General features: G+C 49.8%; 1 long non-coding RNA gene across 2 annotated transcripts; it reads left to right on the top strand.

Moving 5' to 3' along the window:
• Positions 1 to 1,187: 1,187 nt before the first annotated feature.
• LOC119864176 lies at positions 1,188 to 9,111 on the top strand. Of its 2 annotated transcripts, XR_005373172.1 has the most exons (4): positions 1,188 to 2,201; positions 6,581 to 6,767; positions 7,451 to 7,528; positions 8,667 to 9,111. It is a non-coding gene; the product is annotated as an uncharacterized LOC119864176 (long non-coding RNA). The 2 variants fall into 2 exon arrangements; XR_005373171.1 differs by lacking the exon at positions 1,188 to 2,201 and having other exon boundaries at positions 4,677 to 6,767.
• The last annotated feature ends 5,923 nt before the right edge of the window (positions 9,112 to 15,034 follow it).

Genomic DNA, 15,034 nt, shown 5'->3' with positions numbered 1-15,034 from the left:
ATCTGATCAGTGAGTTTACAGGCAAGAGAAAAGGGAAGGAAAGTGAGAACTGCAGGCAGAGTTTGGGGACATGTTTCTTGAGATAAGAAAGGTACCGGGATCCCTGGGTGGCGCAGCGGTTTAGCGCCTGCCTTTGGCCCAGGGCACGATCCTGGAGACCCGGGATCGAATCCCACGTCGGGCTCCCGGTGCATGGAGCCTGCTTCTCCCTCTGCCTATGTCTCTGCCTCTCTCTCTCTCTCTCTCTCTGTGTGTGTGACTATCATAAATAAAAAAAATTAAAAAAAAAAAAGGTACCACTCACTGGGTTAGCCTCCTTCTGTCTCCAGGATTAGGTCCCCAAAACTTGTTATTAAATTAACACAAAAAATAGCCATTTGCTGAGTCTGACTTTTAATGGAAACAATGGGCAGGAACCTGACATTAACATAATGCAGAAGGTGAGCTATGGCATCTGTCCTTCTCTGATGCAAGAAATGAAGGGTCCATGGGACCAATGAGATTCTCAAAATTAGTAGGACAATCGGAACCAAGACAGGAGAGATCAAGCCTGAGAGTGAAGGAATCTCTCTTGTTCCATTTAGATGGTGCGTGGAAGTGGACAGTGAGGTGGCCCATAAGGAACAGAAATAAGTTGGCTCCCTGAGAGTAAATATAAACCAACACTCAATGGAAGAGTTTGGAGATTAAGTTGCTACCTCTTGGGCTCACAAACATTTGGCTGTAATGCAATTAGTTTACCTTAAGAAACGTGTGACTTTGGAGCCGGGGTCAGGTGTGTCAGCACCCAATGTCTGGAGCACAGGCAGGGCTGAGCTTGCGGAGCCCTCAGTTCTGAGAACCTGACACCCCTAGGTCCTTGCACCGAAGTGAATGCACTAAGATGTAACGGATGTTAGAAGCCAGGCTGATCCCGTACACATCAGCTATGGCTGAACTGTGTGCCCCCCACCCCCAAATTCACATGTTGAAGTTCTCAACCCAGTGTGACTATATCTGGAAAGACTCGTTAGGAGCTAATTAAGGTTAAATGAGGTCATGGCAGGCCCCAATCTGATAGAACTGTGGCCTTAGGAGAAGAGGAAAAGACAGAGAGAGATCCCTCATGTGAGACACAGGGAGGGGCCACCGAGGGAAGGCAGCTGTCTGCAAGACTGGAAGAGAGCTTCTTTCTGTCAGGAAGCAGATCAGCTGGCAGGCCTTGACCTTGGACTTCCCAGCCTCCAGAACTGTGAGAAAAAAAATTCTCTTATTTAAAGCACCCAATCTGTGGTATTTTGTTATAGTCGCCCAAGCAGACTGAGACAACACTTGGGCTTTGAATTTGTTTATACTCTGAAACAAAGGGTTTTTCTTATGCAAAATTGGTAGTCTTCAGGCCAAAACCTGAAATCAGATGACAATCGATGAAGCACCTTCTGTGATCCTCTGTTTCACCCTCTGTGAAATGGGAATGACAACCTCTGCTCTGTCAGCCTCAGGTCACCGCTGTGCTAATCAAGTGCACGAGAACATTCTGTAAACCCTGAATGTGCCCGGACACGCAAACATCCCGGCATCGGCCCTGTCCGCCTCCCCACCCAGAAGGGAGCCGCACATTAGGAATATTGGCTCCTGGTTTTCTTTTTTTTTTTTTTTAACCAGAAAAAAACGTTATTATCATTCCTACTTGGAATAAGTGAAACGGGGAAGCATTCGGAAGCAGCAGGAAAATCTCAGGCAGGGGCAGTCTCAAGTCAACCCAGGAGCGAAACCTGGAGAAAACTGAGCCCGGGGAAGGAAGAGTACAACGAATGTGCAGCTTCAAGAAGAAAAAAGAGACAAAAAGCTAAGAGAACTCTGGCTGCTTTTCCCAAGGCAACTGTCTGTCCCACAAGCCAACGCCTGTTCCGAGGGGAAGAGAGGTTTTCCAGAGGCCAGCGTCCTCTGAGGCTGTGGAGGTTGATGAGAGGGGAGGGAGCCCCTGCATTTGGGGGAGGGGGGTGAGACAAACCGCTTGCATGGAGTATGGGTACAAGTGAAAGCAGCCACGAGAGGAAGGAGGCTAACAGCCTGAATTTGGGCCACACTCTGTGAAATGTGATCGAATGCACACGGTGCCTAGAGCAAACGCAGGAGGTCAAGTTCACACGTGGGCCAAAGGTCCAGTCTCTGCGGAGGAGCCAAGACGCAGCAGTGCTCCGGCGCTGCACCTGCCCAGCGTGAGTGGGTCAGAGGGGGCCTGGGACGTGGGGCCGGGGGAGGGGAAGGCGGGGGGGGGGGGGGGGGGGGGGCGAGGTCGGGAGCCTGCGGCCCGGGAGGCCAGGGACCCGGGAGAAACACGAGCAAATAGGAGAGTAAAAGTCAGCACGCACGTGTTCCAGGCCAGCTCGACTGCGGGCAAGTCGGACTCTAATGATCCACTTCACCTTAGGGACCCCGGTCTCCCCCTTATACAAGGGGGCTGATGCAGCAGGCTCGGCTGGTCTTCCAGGGTTGTTGGGAGAATCCAAAGAGTTAGAAGAGAAACTATTTCAGAAATGGAAACGAATCATACACCTAAGCGGGGTTCACTCCCCCCTCCCACCCCCAAGGAAGCGCGCTTGAGGTTGGGTCAGGCCTCCTGCCCCTGGGGCCTAGCAGGGCTCCCCCTCCGGAGGCGCAGCCTTCTTCCTGCCGAGCTGGGAGCGGGGGCGGAGGCTGGGGGCTGCCGGTGGCCGGGGTGGTGGCGGGAAGGCCACCTGGGGGTGCACTTTCCTCTCCTTCCTCTCTGGTCTCCGCCCTGCCCAGCAACAGCCAAATACAAGACCTTGGACTCCTGCTCTCCCCACCCGCTTCCTCCTGCTCAGGTCCCTCCTCTCCCTGCCTCCCCAGAAAGGGCAGTCTGGGGGTGAGCGCTCGCTGCCCCCGCCTTCCAGGGCGGCTAAGGGATGGCCCGTGTGCTGCCAGCGCGGGGCAGTGCGCTTGCTTTCGCCAGGAAGGGACAGGGAGAGCCCTGTGGACCCTCGGCGATGGTCGAGAGAAGCGCCTGAGGCCCATAGGGAACTTTTGGGGGCCCCCTCGGAGCTCCCTAAAGGCACAGAGGCAACTGGGGTCACTTCATAGGGTCGCTGAGGAGACGGGGGTGCTGGCTGCCATTTCCTCCCCAAGCCCTGGAGTTGCGGCCTCCTGCCAACACGTTGCCACCTGGCCCTAACCCTGAGAAGGCTCTTCCCTGTCCCTGACCCCCCCACCCCCCCACCCGGGGGGCTCCAAGGGTCTTGACCCCAGCCCAGGGCTGGAGATGAGCTCCTATCCCCTGGGGAGAGGGCTGAGCACTGGGAGAGGAAAAGTGGCCTGCAGGCCCCTCTATAGCAATAGAACGAATGTTCTAGAGGTTCACGATTTACAACGCCCTTGAACAACCACGATATTTTATTGGAGCCTGACAACAACTGTCTTAGGGAGGTTGTTCAGAGCGGAAATCTGGAACTCACGAAGGTCAGATGACTTGCCCATCCAACATCCGAGCTATTAGAGGTGGTCCTGGAGCTGAAGCCCGCCGTGCTGTGCCTGCTGGGCTCACCACACTGCCTCTCTACGGGGCCTGCTGCCCTCTGACCTCCACCCCACACAAGTACCAGGACGCGGATTGCTGTGGGGTGCAGGAAACCGCTTGCTCCAGGAGTGGCTGCCTGCCTGTGGCCGCAGAGCCAAGTGGGCAATAGGAAGGACACCCCGGGGTGAGAAGGAAGTCTCAGGATGAACCCCGGGGACGGAGCGGGGGCGGGGGCAGAGATCTCTCTACTCTCAGAGTTGGCTGTCCCCCAAATGTGCTGAAGACTGCGGCTTGGCAGCTGTCAGAGGGCAGCCGACAGGAAGTTTCCTCCCAGGTAAATGAGAGGTGGCTCCAACTAAGCCCTTAACTCTGTGCACCTTGGAGCCACCTGGAGACGTTAGTTGACAGTTGAATACTGATTGCCCACGTCCCCCTAGAGCAACTGAGTCACAGATGGCTGAGAGAGGGGCTTTGGCATCTGCGGATATTTACGTTTGCCCACATGGTTCTCCTGCTTAGGATGATTGAGAACTGCTGTTCTAGGTTCTCAAACAAGGGAGACACAGACCTGCGACACAAAAAAGGGTGCCTCACAGAATGGGGGTACCCCCAAATCGAGCCAGTGTCACGTCACCCCTCTTCTTTACTTTCCTCAAACATTCATTCCCCTTTTTTTTTGGACTGGGACCCTGCTGGGGTGTCTCTAAATGTCACAAGAGAGGGGTGCTGGTTTGTTCAAGGCTCTAACTTTCTAGGAACCTGCTGCCCTGGCCGGAGTCTCAGGGCCCAAGAGGCGCAGGCCCTCCACCCCCACCCCGTCCTCAGCTCAGATTAGAACCTGGGGAGCCCCCGGCAGGTTGCCCAAGGCTACTCTAAAGACGGGCCTCCTATTCCCAAGGGTCCCTGCTCGCTGGCAGAGGAGAGGCGAGAGGGGCGGCCGGAGGCCTGTGTGTACTGGGTCTCCCGCTGCAGCCCAGCACTACTAGCTGGAGGCCAGGGCTGACGCAGAGCCCCTTGCAGCCCTTGGCTTCCCTTCAGGCATGTATTTATCTAATAAACTCTCTGAGCCAGGCTTCCGTCAGACCCCCCACTGCCCTTGCCGGGGGGGGGGGGGGGGGGGGGGGGGGGGGGGGGGGGGGGGTGCAAGCACCACATTGGGAAGCACCCCCAGAACTTGGGATGCCACTGGATCATGGCTCTGGCCACCCCAGAGAGCCCCAGACCCAGGCCACACCTGCGTGGGCGGGCGGCAAGGTGGGAAATGCGGGGCTCTGCGGGGTTCCCTCAAGCCGACCCACCGTGGAACACAGCAGAGGGTGGAGGGTGGGTGCTGTTCCAGTGGTCCTCACCGCGCCCTGCGGGCTGATCAGTATTATCTGTTTTACAGCTCCCAGAAGCCCAAGGAGGACACCCCCAGGACCCAGGAGGCAACAAATGCAAAAAGCATTTGTGTGCAGGCCTCACGCTTGGGGGACCTGGGGATGCTGACTGTTCATCAGTGGCAAAGCTTTGCAGAGAAGTGGGTGCCGCAGAAATCCCCTGGTGCTAAATACATCCACAGGGGCATGTGATGTAACGGTCCGTGCAAGGACACGGATGACCCTGGAAAACAGTAGGGAAAGTGAAGGCCTCCTATCGTGTGATTCCATTTTTCTTTTTAATGATTTTATTTATTTATTCATGAGAGGCACAGAGAGAGAGGCAGAGACACAGGCAGGCTCCATGCAGGGAGCCCGATGTGGGACTGGATCCTGGGACCCTGGGATCACGACCTGAGCCAAAGGCAGATGCGAAACCACTGAGCCACCCAGGTGCTCCTTGTGTGATTCCATTTATACAAAATATCTGGGACAGGCAAATCCGTAGAGGCCGATGTGCATTTCTGGTTGCTGGGGCTGAGGCCAGGGGTGAATGCTGAGTGAGGGTGAATGGGCATAGGTGAGAAGAATGTTCTGGAACTAGGTAGTGGTTATGGTTGGACAACCATGTGAATGTCCTAAAAACTACTGAATTGTACAGTCTTTATGTCAAAAAGAAAAAAAAACTCCCAGCGTGAGGGTCTTCAAAGTCTGGAAGCTTCCCAGGATTCCCTGACATTCCTAGAATAACTTTCACAAGGTCCTTCAACGAGTAAGGGGCAAGGGCAACATGTAAGCCAAACCCTGCCTGACCCTGAACAGCCTGCTTCTCTTCCATCGATGTCAGGCTCAGCCGGTCCCCGAACCCCTCAGCAACGCTTGTCTGTGCAGGCAGCCAGGTCCTTCCCGCTCACGACTCGCTTGGGTTTTCTACACCGAGGAGTCGGGGTCGGGCTTAGCACGAGATAGGACTAGGAGAGGGAGTCGGCAGTGTGGACTCAGGAAGGCCTGTGGGGCTTGGGGTGGCCGGGGGCAGGGGGCCACCCTGGAGGGCTTAAGGACACTTCCTTAAGATGCTCATCATCTCCCAGAGGCCACGTTCCCACTTTTAGGCCTTCATACCGGTTGTTCCGCCTTCCTGGGCCCCACTTCCCCAGTATAGCTAAACCCTTCACCTCCTTGCGTCTTACCTCTGAACGAAGCCTATGCTGACCACTCTATTTTAACTTTTTTTTTTTTTAAGATTTTATTTATTTATACATGAGAGACACGGAGAGAGAGGCAGAGAGAAAAGTAGGCTCCCTGTAAGGAACGTGATGCGGGACTCGATCCCAGGACCCCAGGATCACGACCTAAGCCAAAGGCAGACAGACGCTCAACCACCGAGCCACCCGGGCGCCCCTGACCACTTTACCTTAAATCACGCACGCACACACACATGCGCACACATTTGCCTCTGTCTTCCTACTCCTCACCTGCAGCTCATCCTTCTCTACCAGACATCACTTACTGGGGTAGGACTTTTGTCATTTCTTTTCCATTTCTCCCAGCTAGAACATTAAACTCCACCAAGTGGAAATCTTTGATTTGCTAATGTGGCCCGACGGCCCAGAACCAGTGCCTGACATGTTGTGATGCTCCACAAGCAGGGGGACAGAAGAATTAACAGACTTGTGTTTTGTTCTGCGTGTCCCTGGTCTACCAGACACCCAGGGACCGACCACATGCACACGTTTTGCTGAGCGCCCTGGGACACCTGCTTTGAGCTCAGCACCAGAAGCAAAAATGCCAGTTTTCCAAAGTCGTTTACCTCTTCATCTCCACGCAAGCCCAGCCCTTTGCTGAGAACACCACCTGAGAATATGACCCCCTGCTGTCTTCTTACAAAAGAGGTGAGCTTTCCTCTGCTTAGATGCGCCAGCCCCTGGGCTCCTTCTAAAGGAGCACCCAGACTCTGCCCCACTGCTTTCCTTCCGCACCTTCTTTCTTCTCTTTGAGGCATGTATTATAACATGAAATTATTGTTTCGTCCTTTGCCTCTGTGTGGACTCTCTCGCTCGAGAATATAAGCTCCACCAGGACAGGAACCAGGTCTGTTTTCCTCACTGCGACATCCCTAGTACTTAGCACACCTGACAGGTGCACAGTCAATGTCTGAGGAAGGGAGAAAGAGATGAAGAAGGGAGGGGATGGGGATCCCTGGGTGGCGCAGCAGTTTGGCACCTGCCTTTGGCCCAGGGCGCGATCCTGGAGACCTGGGATCGAATCCCACGTCGGGCTCCCGGTGCATGGAGCCTGCTTCTCCCTCTGCCTGTGTCTTTGCCTCTCTCTCTCTCTCTCTCTCTCTCTCTGTGTGTGACTATCATAAATTAAAAAAAAAAAAAAAAAAAAAAAAGATTAAAAAAAAAAAGGGGAGGGGATGGGAGGCGGCAAGGAGCTCTCCATATAAGGAGGCCAAGGTACAAGATCTGCTAGAGAGGCCCTGATAATGGAACCTTGGTGTGAAAAAGGGGGTCCTGGCCCACAGGAATGGCTAGAGCCAAACCTAAGCATACTGCCTCTCACTTGCTTGAAGGGGTGCACAGTGGCTGACCAGCATCCCCCCTGTGGACGCGTGATGGCAGCCAGAGAGCCAACTCTTCTGATCCAGATGGTGAGCACATTGCTTCCCTGATCTTCTAGACGAATCCAGGCAAGTCCACAGAGTGATATCAAATACAGCAGCCTTTCCTCCACATTTAGAATCGCGAACTTGTCTGCTAAAGGCTTAACGGGCAACTCCTGGTCTCAGTCTCACCATCGCCATGTGACCTGGTGTCATCGGTCCCATTTGACAGGCGAGGAGCCCGTTGCATGTGCGGGGACTACGCCTTAGCCCTCGGGCAGCCTGGTTCTGAAGCTTACGGGCTTAACCACTGCATTTACTGACCCTTTACCTTTTTTTTTTTTTTAAGATTTTATTTATTTATTCATGAGAAACACAGAGAGAGGCAGAGACACAGCCAGAGGGAGGAGCAGGCTCCATGCAGGGAACCTGATGTGGGACTCGACACCAGGTCCCCAGGATCACACCCTGGGCCGAAGGCAGGTGCTAAACCACTGAGCCACCAGGGCTGCCCATGACCCTTTACATTTTACATTTTACTGGTCCCCTCTGCTGCTGCTTTTTTCTTTTTTTTTAAACTTTTATTTATTTATGATAGGCACACAGTGAGAGAGAGAGAGAGGCAGAGACACAGGCAGAGGGAGAAGCAGGCTCCATGCACCGGGAGCCCGACGTGGGATTCGATCCCGGGTCTCCAGGACCGCGCCCTGGGCCAAAGGCAGGCGCCAAACCGCTGCGCCACCCAGGGTTCCCTGCTGCTTTTTTCATAAAAGAACTCCCTGTAGTTCAATTGGCAAAGATAACATCCCAGGGGACTCCTGGGTGGCTCAGTGGTTGAGCATCTGCCTTGGGCTCTGGGTATGATCCCGGGGTCCTGGGATCAAATCCCACGTCAGGCTCCCTGCAGGAGCCTGCTTCTCCCTCTGCCTGTGTCTCTGCCTCTCTCTCTGGTCTCTCATGAATAAGTAAATAAAATCCTGGCATGCTCAGACCCGAACTGTGTCTTGTGGATAAATCCCGCCCCGCAGTTGGCACCAGGGAGGTGCTAGCTTACAACAGTTAGCAGAGATTTATTTTAAAAAGGACAAATCGATGGTCAACAATTGTCTATACATAAACTTATTTTTCATTTTCTATCACACTGGAAACTTGTCCTTTTCTTCCCATTTGGTGAAAACTGGAAAAGCCACAACGTGTCAGCAGCCAAGGGGCCCAGCTCCTCTGTGTGGTTTGGACCCCTCCTGAGACACCTGCTGGGATGAAGGTGAGGAGGCCTTGGGAAGAAGTTTTCACATTCCGAACATCTAGTGCATTACTTACTTCTCCTTTCCAAAAATAGGACTTTATTTCAGATTGACTTTGTTCTCCTTCAAAGAGAAACCGCATTTAAATAAAAGCCTAAGTGCCACCTGCAGCGCTTCGGTGCATGCGTGCGAGCATGCGGCCGCACAAGTCCCTTCCGAGCCAGAGGCCTGTGGGGTTGGGGCAGGTGAACAGCCTCCTGCAAAGCTTTTCTCAGAAGGTTCTGAATCTCCACTTGAGCCGCTGTGTGGGCCTCCTCTCCACCTCGAGTGCCCGGCTCTGCGGGGAGCTTCCTGGCATGTGCCACACTCTTCTCCAAGGACATGGGGATTCTGTGTCTATTTAACAAACAGAATATGGTTAAAAGAAGCATCTGGAGCAACCCAGAAAGGGAAGGAAAAGGGAGGGGCAGGGAGCGACTAACTTAGCACACCTAAAACCTAGAGGCTGGAAAAACCGGTGGATGGAAGAGGGTGCTAAGTCCCCAAGGTGTGGGGGCTTCGCATCAGCAGGAACAAGAAACCAAAGGCACCCCTACTTCTCCCTTCCTCAGTGAAGCTGAAGCCCTCACTGACCCTTATGAGAAAGGCAGGAGGTGATTCCTCTGCCTTGAACTTGAAAGTAACCCCTCCTCCTGCCTGTTCCCTGAACCCTGCAAGAGTGTTTCCTTGTCTTCTCTCCAGATGTCACAGTGGGAGCCCGACACCACTCTGAGGGAGCCCTGCAACAGAGTCACAATGAACCAAGCCCCCAGAGCAAGCCTAGAGCCCAGGCCTGTCCTAAAATCACTCTGCCACCTGATTAAGGCCTTATAGCCTGAATGCAAAGTTAGATTCCTTGTGGAGGAAATCCTGAGAGTCAACCTTCTTTTTAAGACCTTGATCCTCTGCAAAGGGGAAAGTGTCCTCAGATCCCCAAAACAGGGCTTCTCAGTGTGGTCCTGGGATCATCTGGGTCTGAATCAGCTTGGGTCCCTATTAAAAATTCAGAGTCCCGGGCCCTCTCTTAGTCCCAGCACACACCCCCCCCCCCCCCCCCCCCCCCCCCCCGACCTGGGATTTAGGGAATCCGAGGCTTCCTACAGCTTGGGAATCACTAGATTTGAGAATTCAAGACTCACATTCCTTCTCAGAAAAATTTGGCCCAGGTGAGATCACAACCATTTTTAGACCAGTATTTTTTTAAGGCTCCCTCCTTGTTATGCTAGCATCAAGGCACTTGGGAAGTTGCAGATTCATTCCAGAACAAAAAGATCTGTACGCAGAACCCAGACTGGTGGCACCCGGTTCACGGAAATGCCTGTGCCTTGCCAGCAGTGCCATTGACTGCGTGATGGTAGTTTGCTCTGAACAAAGGAGCAGAGAAGACAGGGTGTGCAGGTGAATCTGAGTTGTGCTTGCAATTGCCATGGCAACTGCAGCCATCATCCCTAGATAGGATCCCCGCAGGTCCATTTGCAAAGCCCGAGGCCCTGCTTGCTTTGGATTGGAAATCCTGCCTTCTTGGGATGTGGTTCTGAGGGTTTGTAAGTGTGTCTCCAAAACAGAAGCAAATAGGCAATTGTGCTTTTCTACCACTCTGTTTTCTCGGTGAGAGTCTTCCAAAAGCATCTCTGCGTAATCCAAACAGGATGGAAATTCTTCTCATCCCTTGGCACAAATCTCCTCCTGCCTCTTGCTTGGAGGGGAATGGAAGGGGCTGAGTTTGGGGCTGCAATGATTCCTTTGCCTCCCTCCCTTCCCCTTCCTAGTTAGCGGGCCTAATCAATGCTTCTACACCAGGATTTTAATCAGGTTGCAATTTTAAACCACTGTTTATTTTGTACTGAGTGGAGAACTTTTAAAAGGATGGCTATGCTGGAAACCACGGCACATTTTCGTTCTAGGAGCCTAAATGTTAATGTTGCACGGGCCAGATATGGTAAGCACTGTATCTTACATTATGAATCAAGCGTTTCATCTTTGCCTAAAAATGGTAAAATAACAGCAGCTAGAAGCATATGTGCTTATCGCATAGGAAACAAGGCTCAGTGGCTGTGTCCTTTACCAAGGGGAACGTTTCACATTCCAGAGTCAGGCGGGCCTCCCCCCTCGAGGGCTCAGAAACCCCAGTGCTCCTGGAGTATGTTAATCTCCTCTGGGACAGACTCACAGCCACTAGAGCCCCCCAAAACTGAAGGCCGTCTTGCTCATTTGCAAGGAGAAATACCTCGCAGGAGCAGGAGCACATATATTACATAACCAGCCAACCTGCAGGGGAAGCCAAACAATACAGTGGTCAAAATGCCATTTTGTTCATTTATAGTCAAAAAAATGTTTTTAAATCACTGTATGGGATGGAATACTAAAAGCCCTTGCAGCAGATCCATTTCCGTAGGCAGAACTATAGAGGAAGTCCGATCATAATCAGAGATTTGCTTAAGGAGCAGGAAGTCAGAACAAAGAGAGTTGTTCAGATAAATTCACTGCTTAATGCCATTGAGGCTACGAGAGCTGAGGCTTCCACCTACAGGATAGGACTGACCCAGCCAATAGGAGGGGCTGATCTCTTTTCCCCACACAATGCTCTGAAGAACCCTGCCAACTGTCCCCCCATGACTCAATTTTCTATATTTCAAGCTCCTGATTTTCTCATTATAATTTTTTTTTTTAGCTCTAATTAATATCGGTCAGGTTATCCTCTTACAGCCTGGCAGGGTTGGGGCGGAGGAGGCAATTGTCTTTTAAATGGCTTTTAAATGTATCCTCAGTGTTCTGTATTCTGTACCCTGTTGTGTTGATGTCATAGTTTAACTCTGTACCAGCTACTTTCTTTTTCTTGGGGGCAGCCTCTCTGAAGCTCCAGATAGGTGGGCAACATTTCTGAGTACAATGTCATATTTCTTCTCATTTGCAAGTGACTCAGCTTGCATTTGAAGACACAGTAGCTTGATCTCATGACCCTGAGATCATAACCTGAGCTGAAATCCAGAGGCAGATGCTTAACCGACTGAGCCACCCAGGCGCCCTGGTGAATGCTTGCATCTTAAACTAAAAAGGCTGGGGGCAGATGGGGTCACGGGGGTGGGGAGGATAGAGCAGAGAGAGTGCAGATGGGGACATAGGTCCCCTAAGGAGGCACTGTAAAGAATTTTTTAAGTTCAATTTGTTCTATCAAATTTTGTTTTAATTTGTTGGACTGAACATCTATTACATGAATGTAAGTGATTTTGCACATAATTTATTTACACTCAGGTAAATTCTAGTAAGCAAAAACAAAGGGGGAGAAGCACTTTATATAAGCCCTAGGGGCCATTTGCTCTTTGTATCTTACTGGGAAAAAGGGGATAAAGACTCAAGTTCTTCTGAACACATTAGCCTGGAATGCAGTTACCACGCAAAAATGAAGGATTAGGTCAGGGCAACAAATGGGATGTAAAAGACAAGCAAACAAATAGACAAACAGGGCTGCTCAATTCATAGATTCCAAAGAGTTGTGTGGGGTGGGGGCATTAAGGGATGGGAACCTATTTGAGGGATCCAGGCTCTATCTTCCCCCATCCTTTGACCCTTTATTTAAGCATTTGGATCTTATGTTGTGGAGCAGAGCCCACTAGGCTTGACTGCAAGGGCACCATTAGGGTTTCTTGTATGGAAAGTGTGAATACAGTGTTCAGCATTCACCTTAGGGAGACAGCGGACCCTGGAGTGGCCCTTGCCCTCTCTGTGAGGTATTGGTGAGGTCCTGCAGCAATCTAAAGGCATGAAGAATTCCAGCCTGGGCTGCTGTCCTCTTTAGAAAATTGGAGATCCAATCTGAATGAGGAGAACAAAAGGGTCTTAAGATTCTACTGAAAAGGTTTGGGGTTGATGAACATGATCCATTCACTGTATTGACAGCTGTGCCGGTCTGGGCTATTGAGCAAGGACGTGACCCCAGGGACCTCTACAGAGGTAGTGGAGTAAACCAGAGAAAGAGAAGATGTGATATGCCTCAGAATTTACCAAAGTGAAGGCCTAGGAATTAAGTAGAGGCATCCCAGATAAGCAAAAGGATTATTTACCAACTAGGTCACAAAACATAAAGATCCTAGAATCTCAAACTTTGTCATCTAGAAACATAATGATACTGGATTGCTTCAGGATACTTACAACAGAGGTTAAAAAGAAATTAATGAATAGGTGTTTTCTGAACCATTACTAAACTTCTATGTAGACGGGAACAGAAAGTAAGGTAAAATGCAGAGACTGGGAGATTTTTATCATTTGGATGTACCAGAGTTTTATTTCTTTTTTAAGCAGAACTGTTGGAACTACCCAAGTTTTATATATTTATATATATATATATATATATATATATATATATATATATATATATAAACACAGCAGAAGAAAGCTACACTAGCTACTCAGTCTTTCCCTCTTACATGTGACAAGACAATTTAGGATTGCCAGGCGTAGGAAGAAAACCAGCAATAAGAGACACCAAGATAAATAATTGGAAAAACAGAAATGATTCAGGAAACAAAGCAATTAAAATCCTCAGAGTGATTAGCTATTCATAAGCCAAGGCTAAGGTATTATAAATAAGGAGAAAACAGAAAGAACCACTGGAAATTACAGTTGCTGATATAAGAAATGCAATAGAAGAATGGAAAAGTTAAGAAAATCTCTCAGATCTTAGAACAAAAAGACACAGAGATACAGAAAAACTGACATTTAGGAGGCAATTTTATGTTTCATGTATTTTACCATGATTAAAAAAAAAAGAGAGAGACAAGATTAATTCAGCAAGCCCAGCATGCAACAAATCAAATTTCAAGAGAAAACAGAGACCATGAAGAAGGGAAAATGAGTGCAGAAATAATGAAAATCTTTTAGAGCCAAGAGGTCACAAATCCACAAGTTGAAAGGAGCTATTAAACGCTCAGTTCAAGAATTTTTAAATATCTGCTCCTAAACACATTACTATGAAAATTCAGAACGCCAAACATAAAGAGAACATCTTAAAATCTCCCAGAAAGTAAAACCAAGTCAGCCACAAAAGAACAAGCCATACTAGCATCTGATTTCTCATTAGCAACAGTGGATGCTAGAAAGCAATTGCCCTATGCTTTTAAATGTCAAAGGGAAAATAATTTTTGACCTGTTGTGGAAAGATGATATCTTGAAGTATTCATTTGTATGTTTCCTGTGTGTTTCTTTCCCTCTTTACTTACTTGAACCCCTAGGGCCTTTTTTCTTCCACTCAGGCCTACTCAGATTGTCATGAGTCACCCACTTTGGAAGCAGCAACAAAGAGTATAAAATTAAAAGGAAAAAGCCTTTAGACAAAGGATAGGATGGAAAGATATATCCGCATGCCTGCAGTGCTAGTTTTTCCACTCCAAAGACTAGATAAAATATTACAGGACGACCTCACAAAGGAATGAAGAAAACTCCAAATTTAAGAGGGGAACTGGTAGGATGGGGAGATCCTCTCATCACAGATACCAGTTGGTTGCCTAGAAACTGATTTGGTGCTGAGCTGTCCACACAAGTCCTCTGGTGAGGAGCTCTGCCCTTCTGGTCTCCTGGCTGGTCATCACCCACTGAGTGTCCGGTTTGATGGGACACTCATTAGTATGAGTGGATTATCACTGTCTGACGGGGTACAACTAAGACACTTTGTGGGGTTTTGGTGGCATGAATAGAAAGCATTTTCCTCTGATCAAGAAAAGCTGTGCAAAACCAGTTGAAAATTGCCCTCTTCCCATTACACTTGACTACTATACCCAACCAAACTATCAAATGTACTGACAAAACTAAGATAGTTCGAAGCATTTCACATCTCACTTTAACATCATTGTTAGGAAACTACTTGATCTCTTTTAGAAACATAGGAGGGGAACTGGGAAAGAGGAAAATAGGGTGTTTGGGAAACAGTAGATGTCATAGAAAACAGGAGTGAAGGAAAGTTCTAGTGTTCTAGAATGATAGCTGCTGTGCTGGCCTAGAAAATAAGCCACTTTTTTTTTTCTTTACTTTTTAAAAGAAGATCTATTTATTTATTATTTGAGAGAAAGAGAGAGATAGCATGGGGGGTGGGTAGAGGAGCAAAGGGAGAGGGAGAAAGATAATCTTAAGCAGATTCTGTGCTGACCATGGAGCCTGATGCGGGGCTCAATCTCACGACCCTGAGATCATGATCTGAGTTGAAACCAAGAGTCAAGGCCAACCAGCTGAGCCACCCAGGTGCCCCAAAAATGAGCCCTTCTTAAAAGAGTAGATGGAT

The sequence above is a fragment of the Canis lupus genome, chromosome 18 (assembly GCF_011100685.1).
Source record: "Canis lupus familiaris isolate Mischka breed German Shepherd chromosome 18, alternate assembly UU_Cfam_GSD_1.0, whole genome shotgun sequence".
NCBI classification, from domain to species: domain Eukaryota; kingdom Metazoa; phylum Chordata; class Mammalia; order Carnivora; family Canidae; genus Canis; species Canis lupus.
Note: the sequence above shows the minus strand (reverse complement) of the source record. Positions and strands in the feature narration are given on the sequence as shown.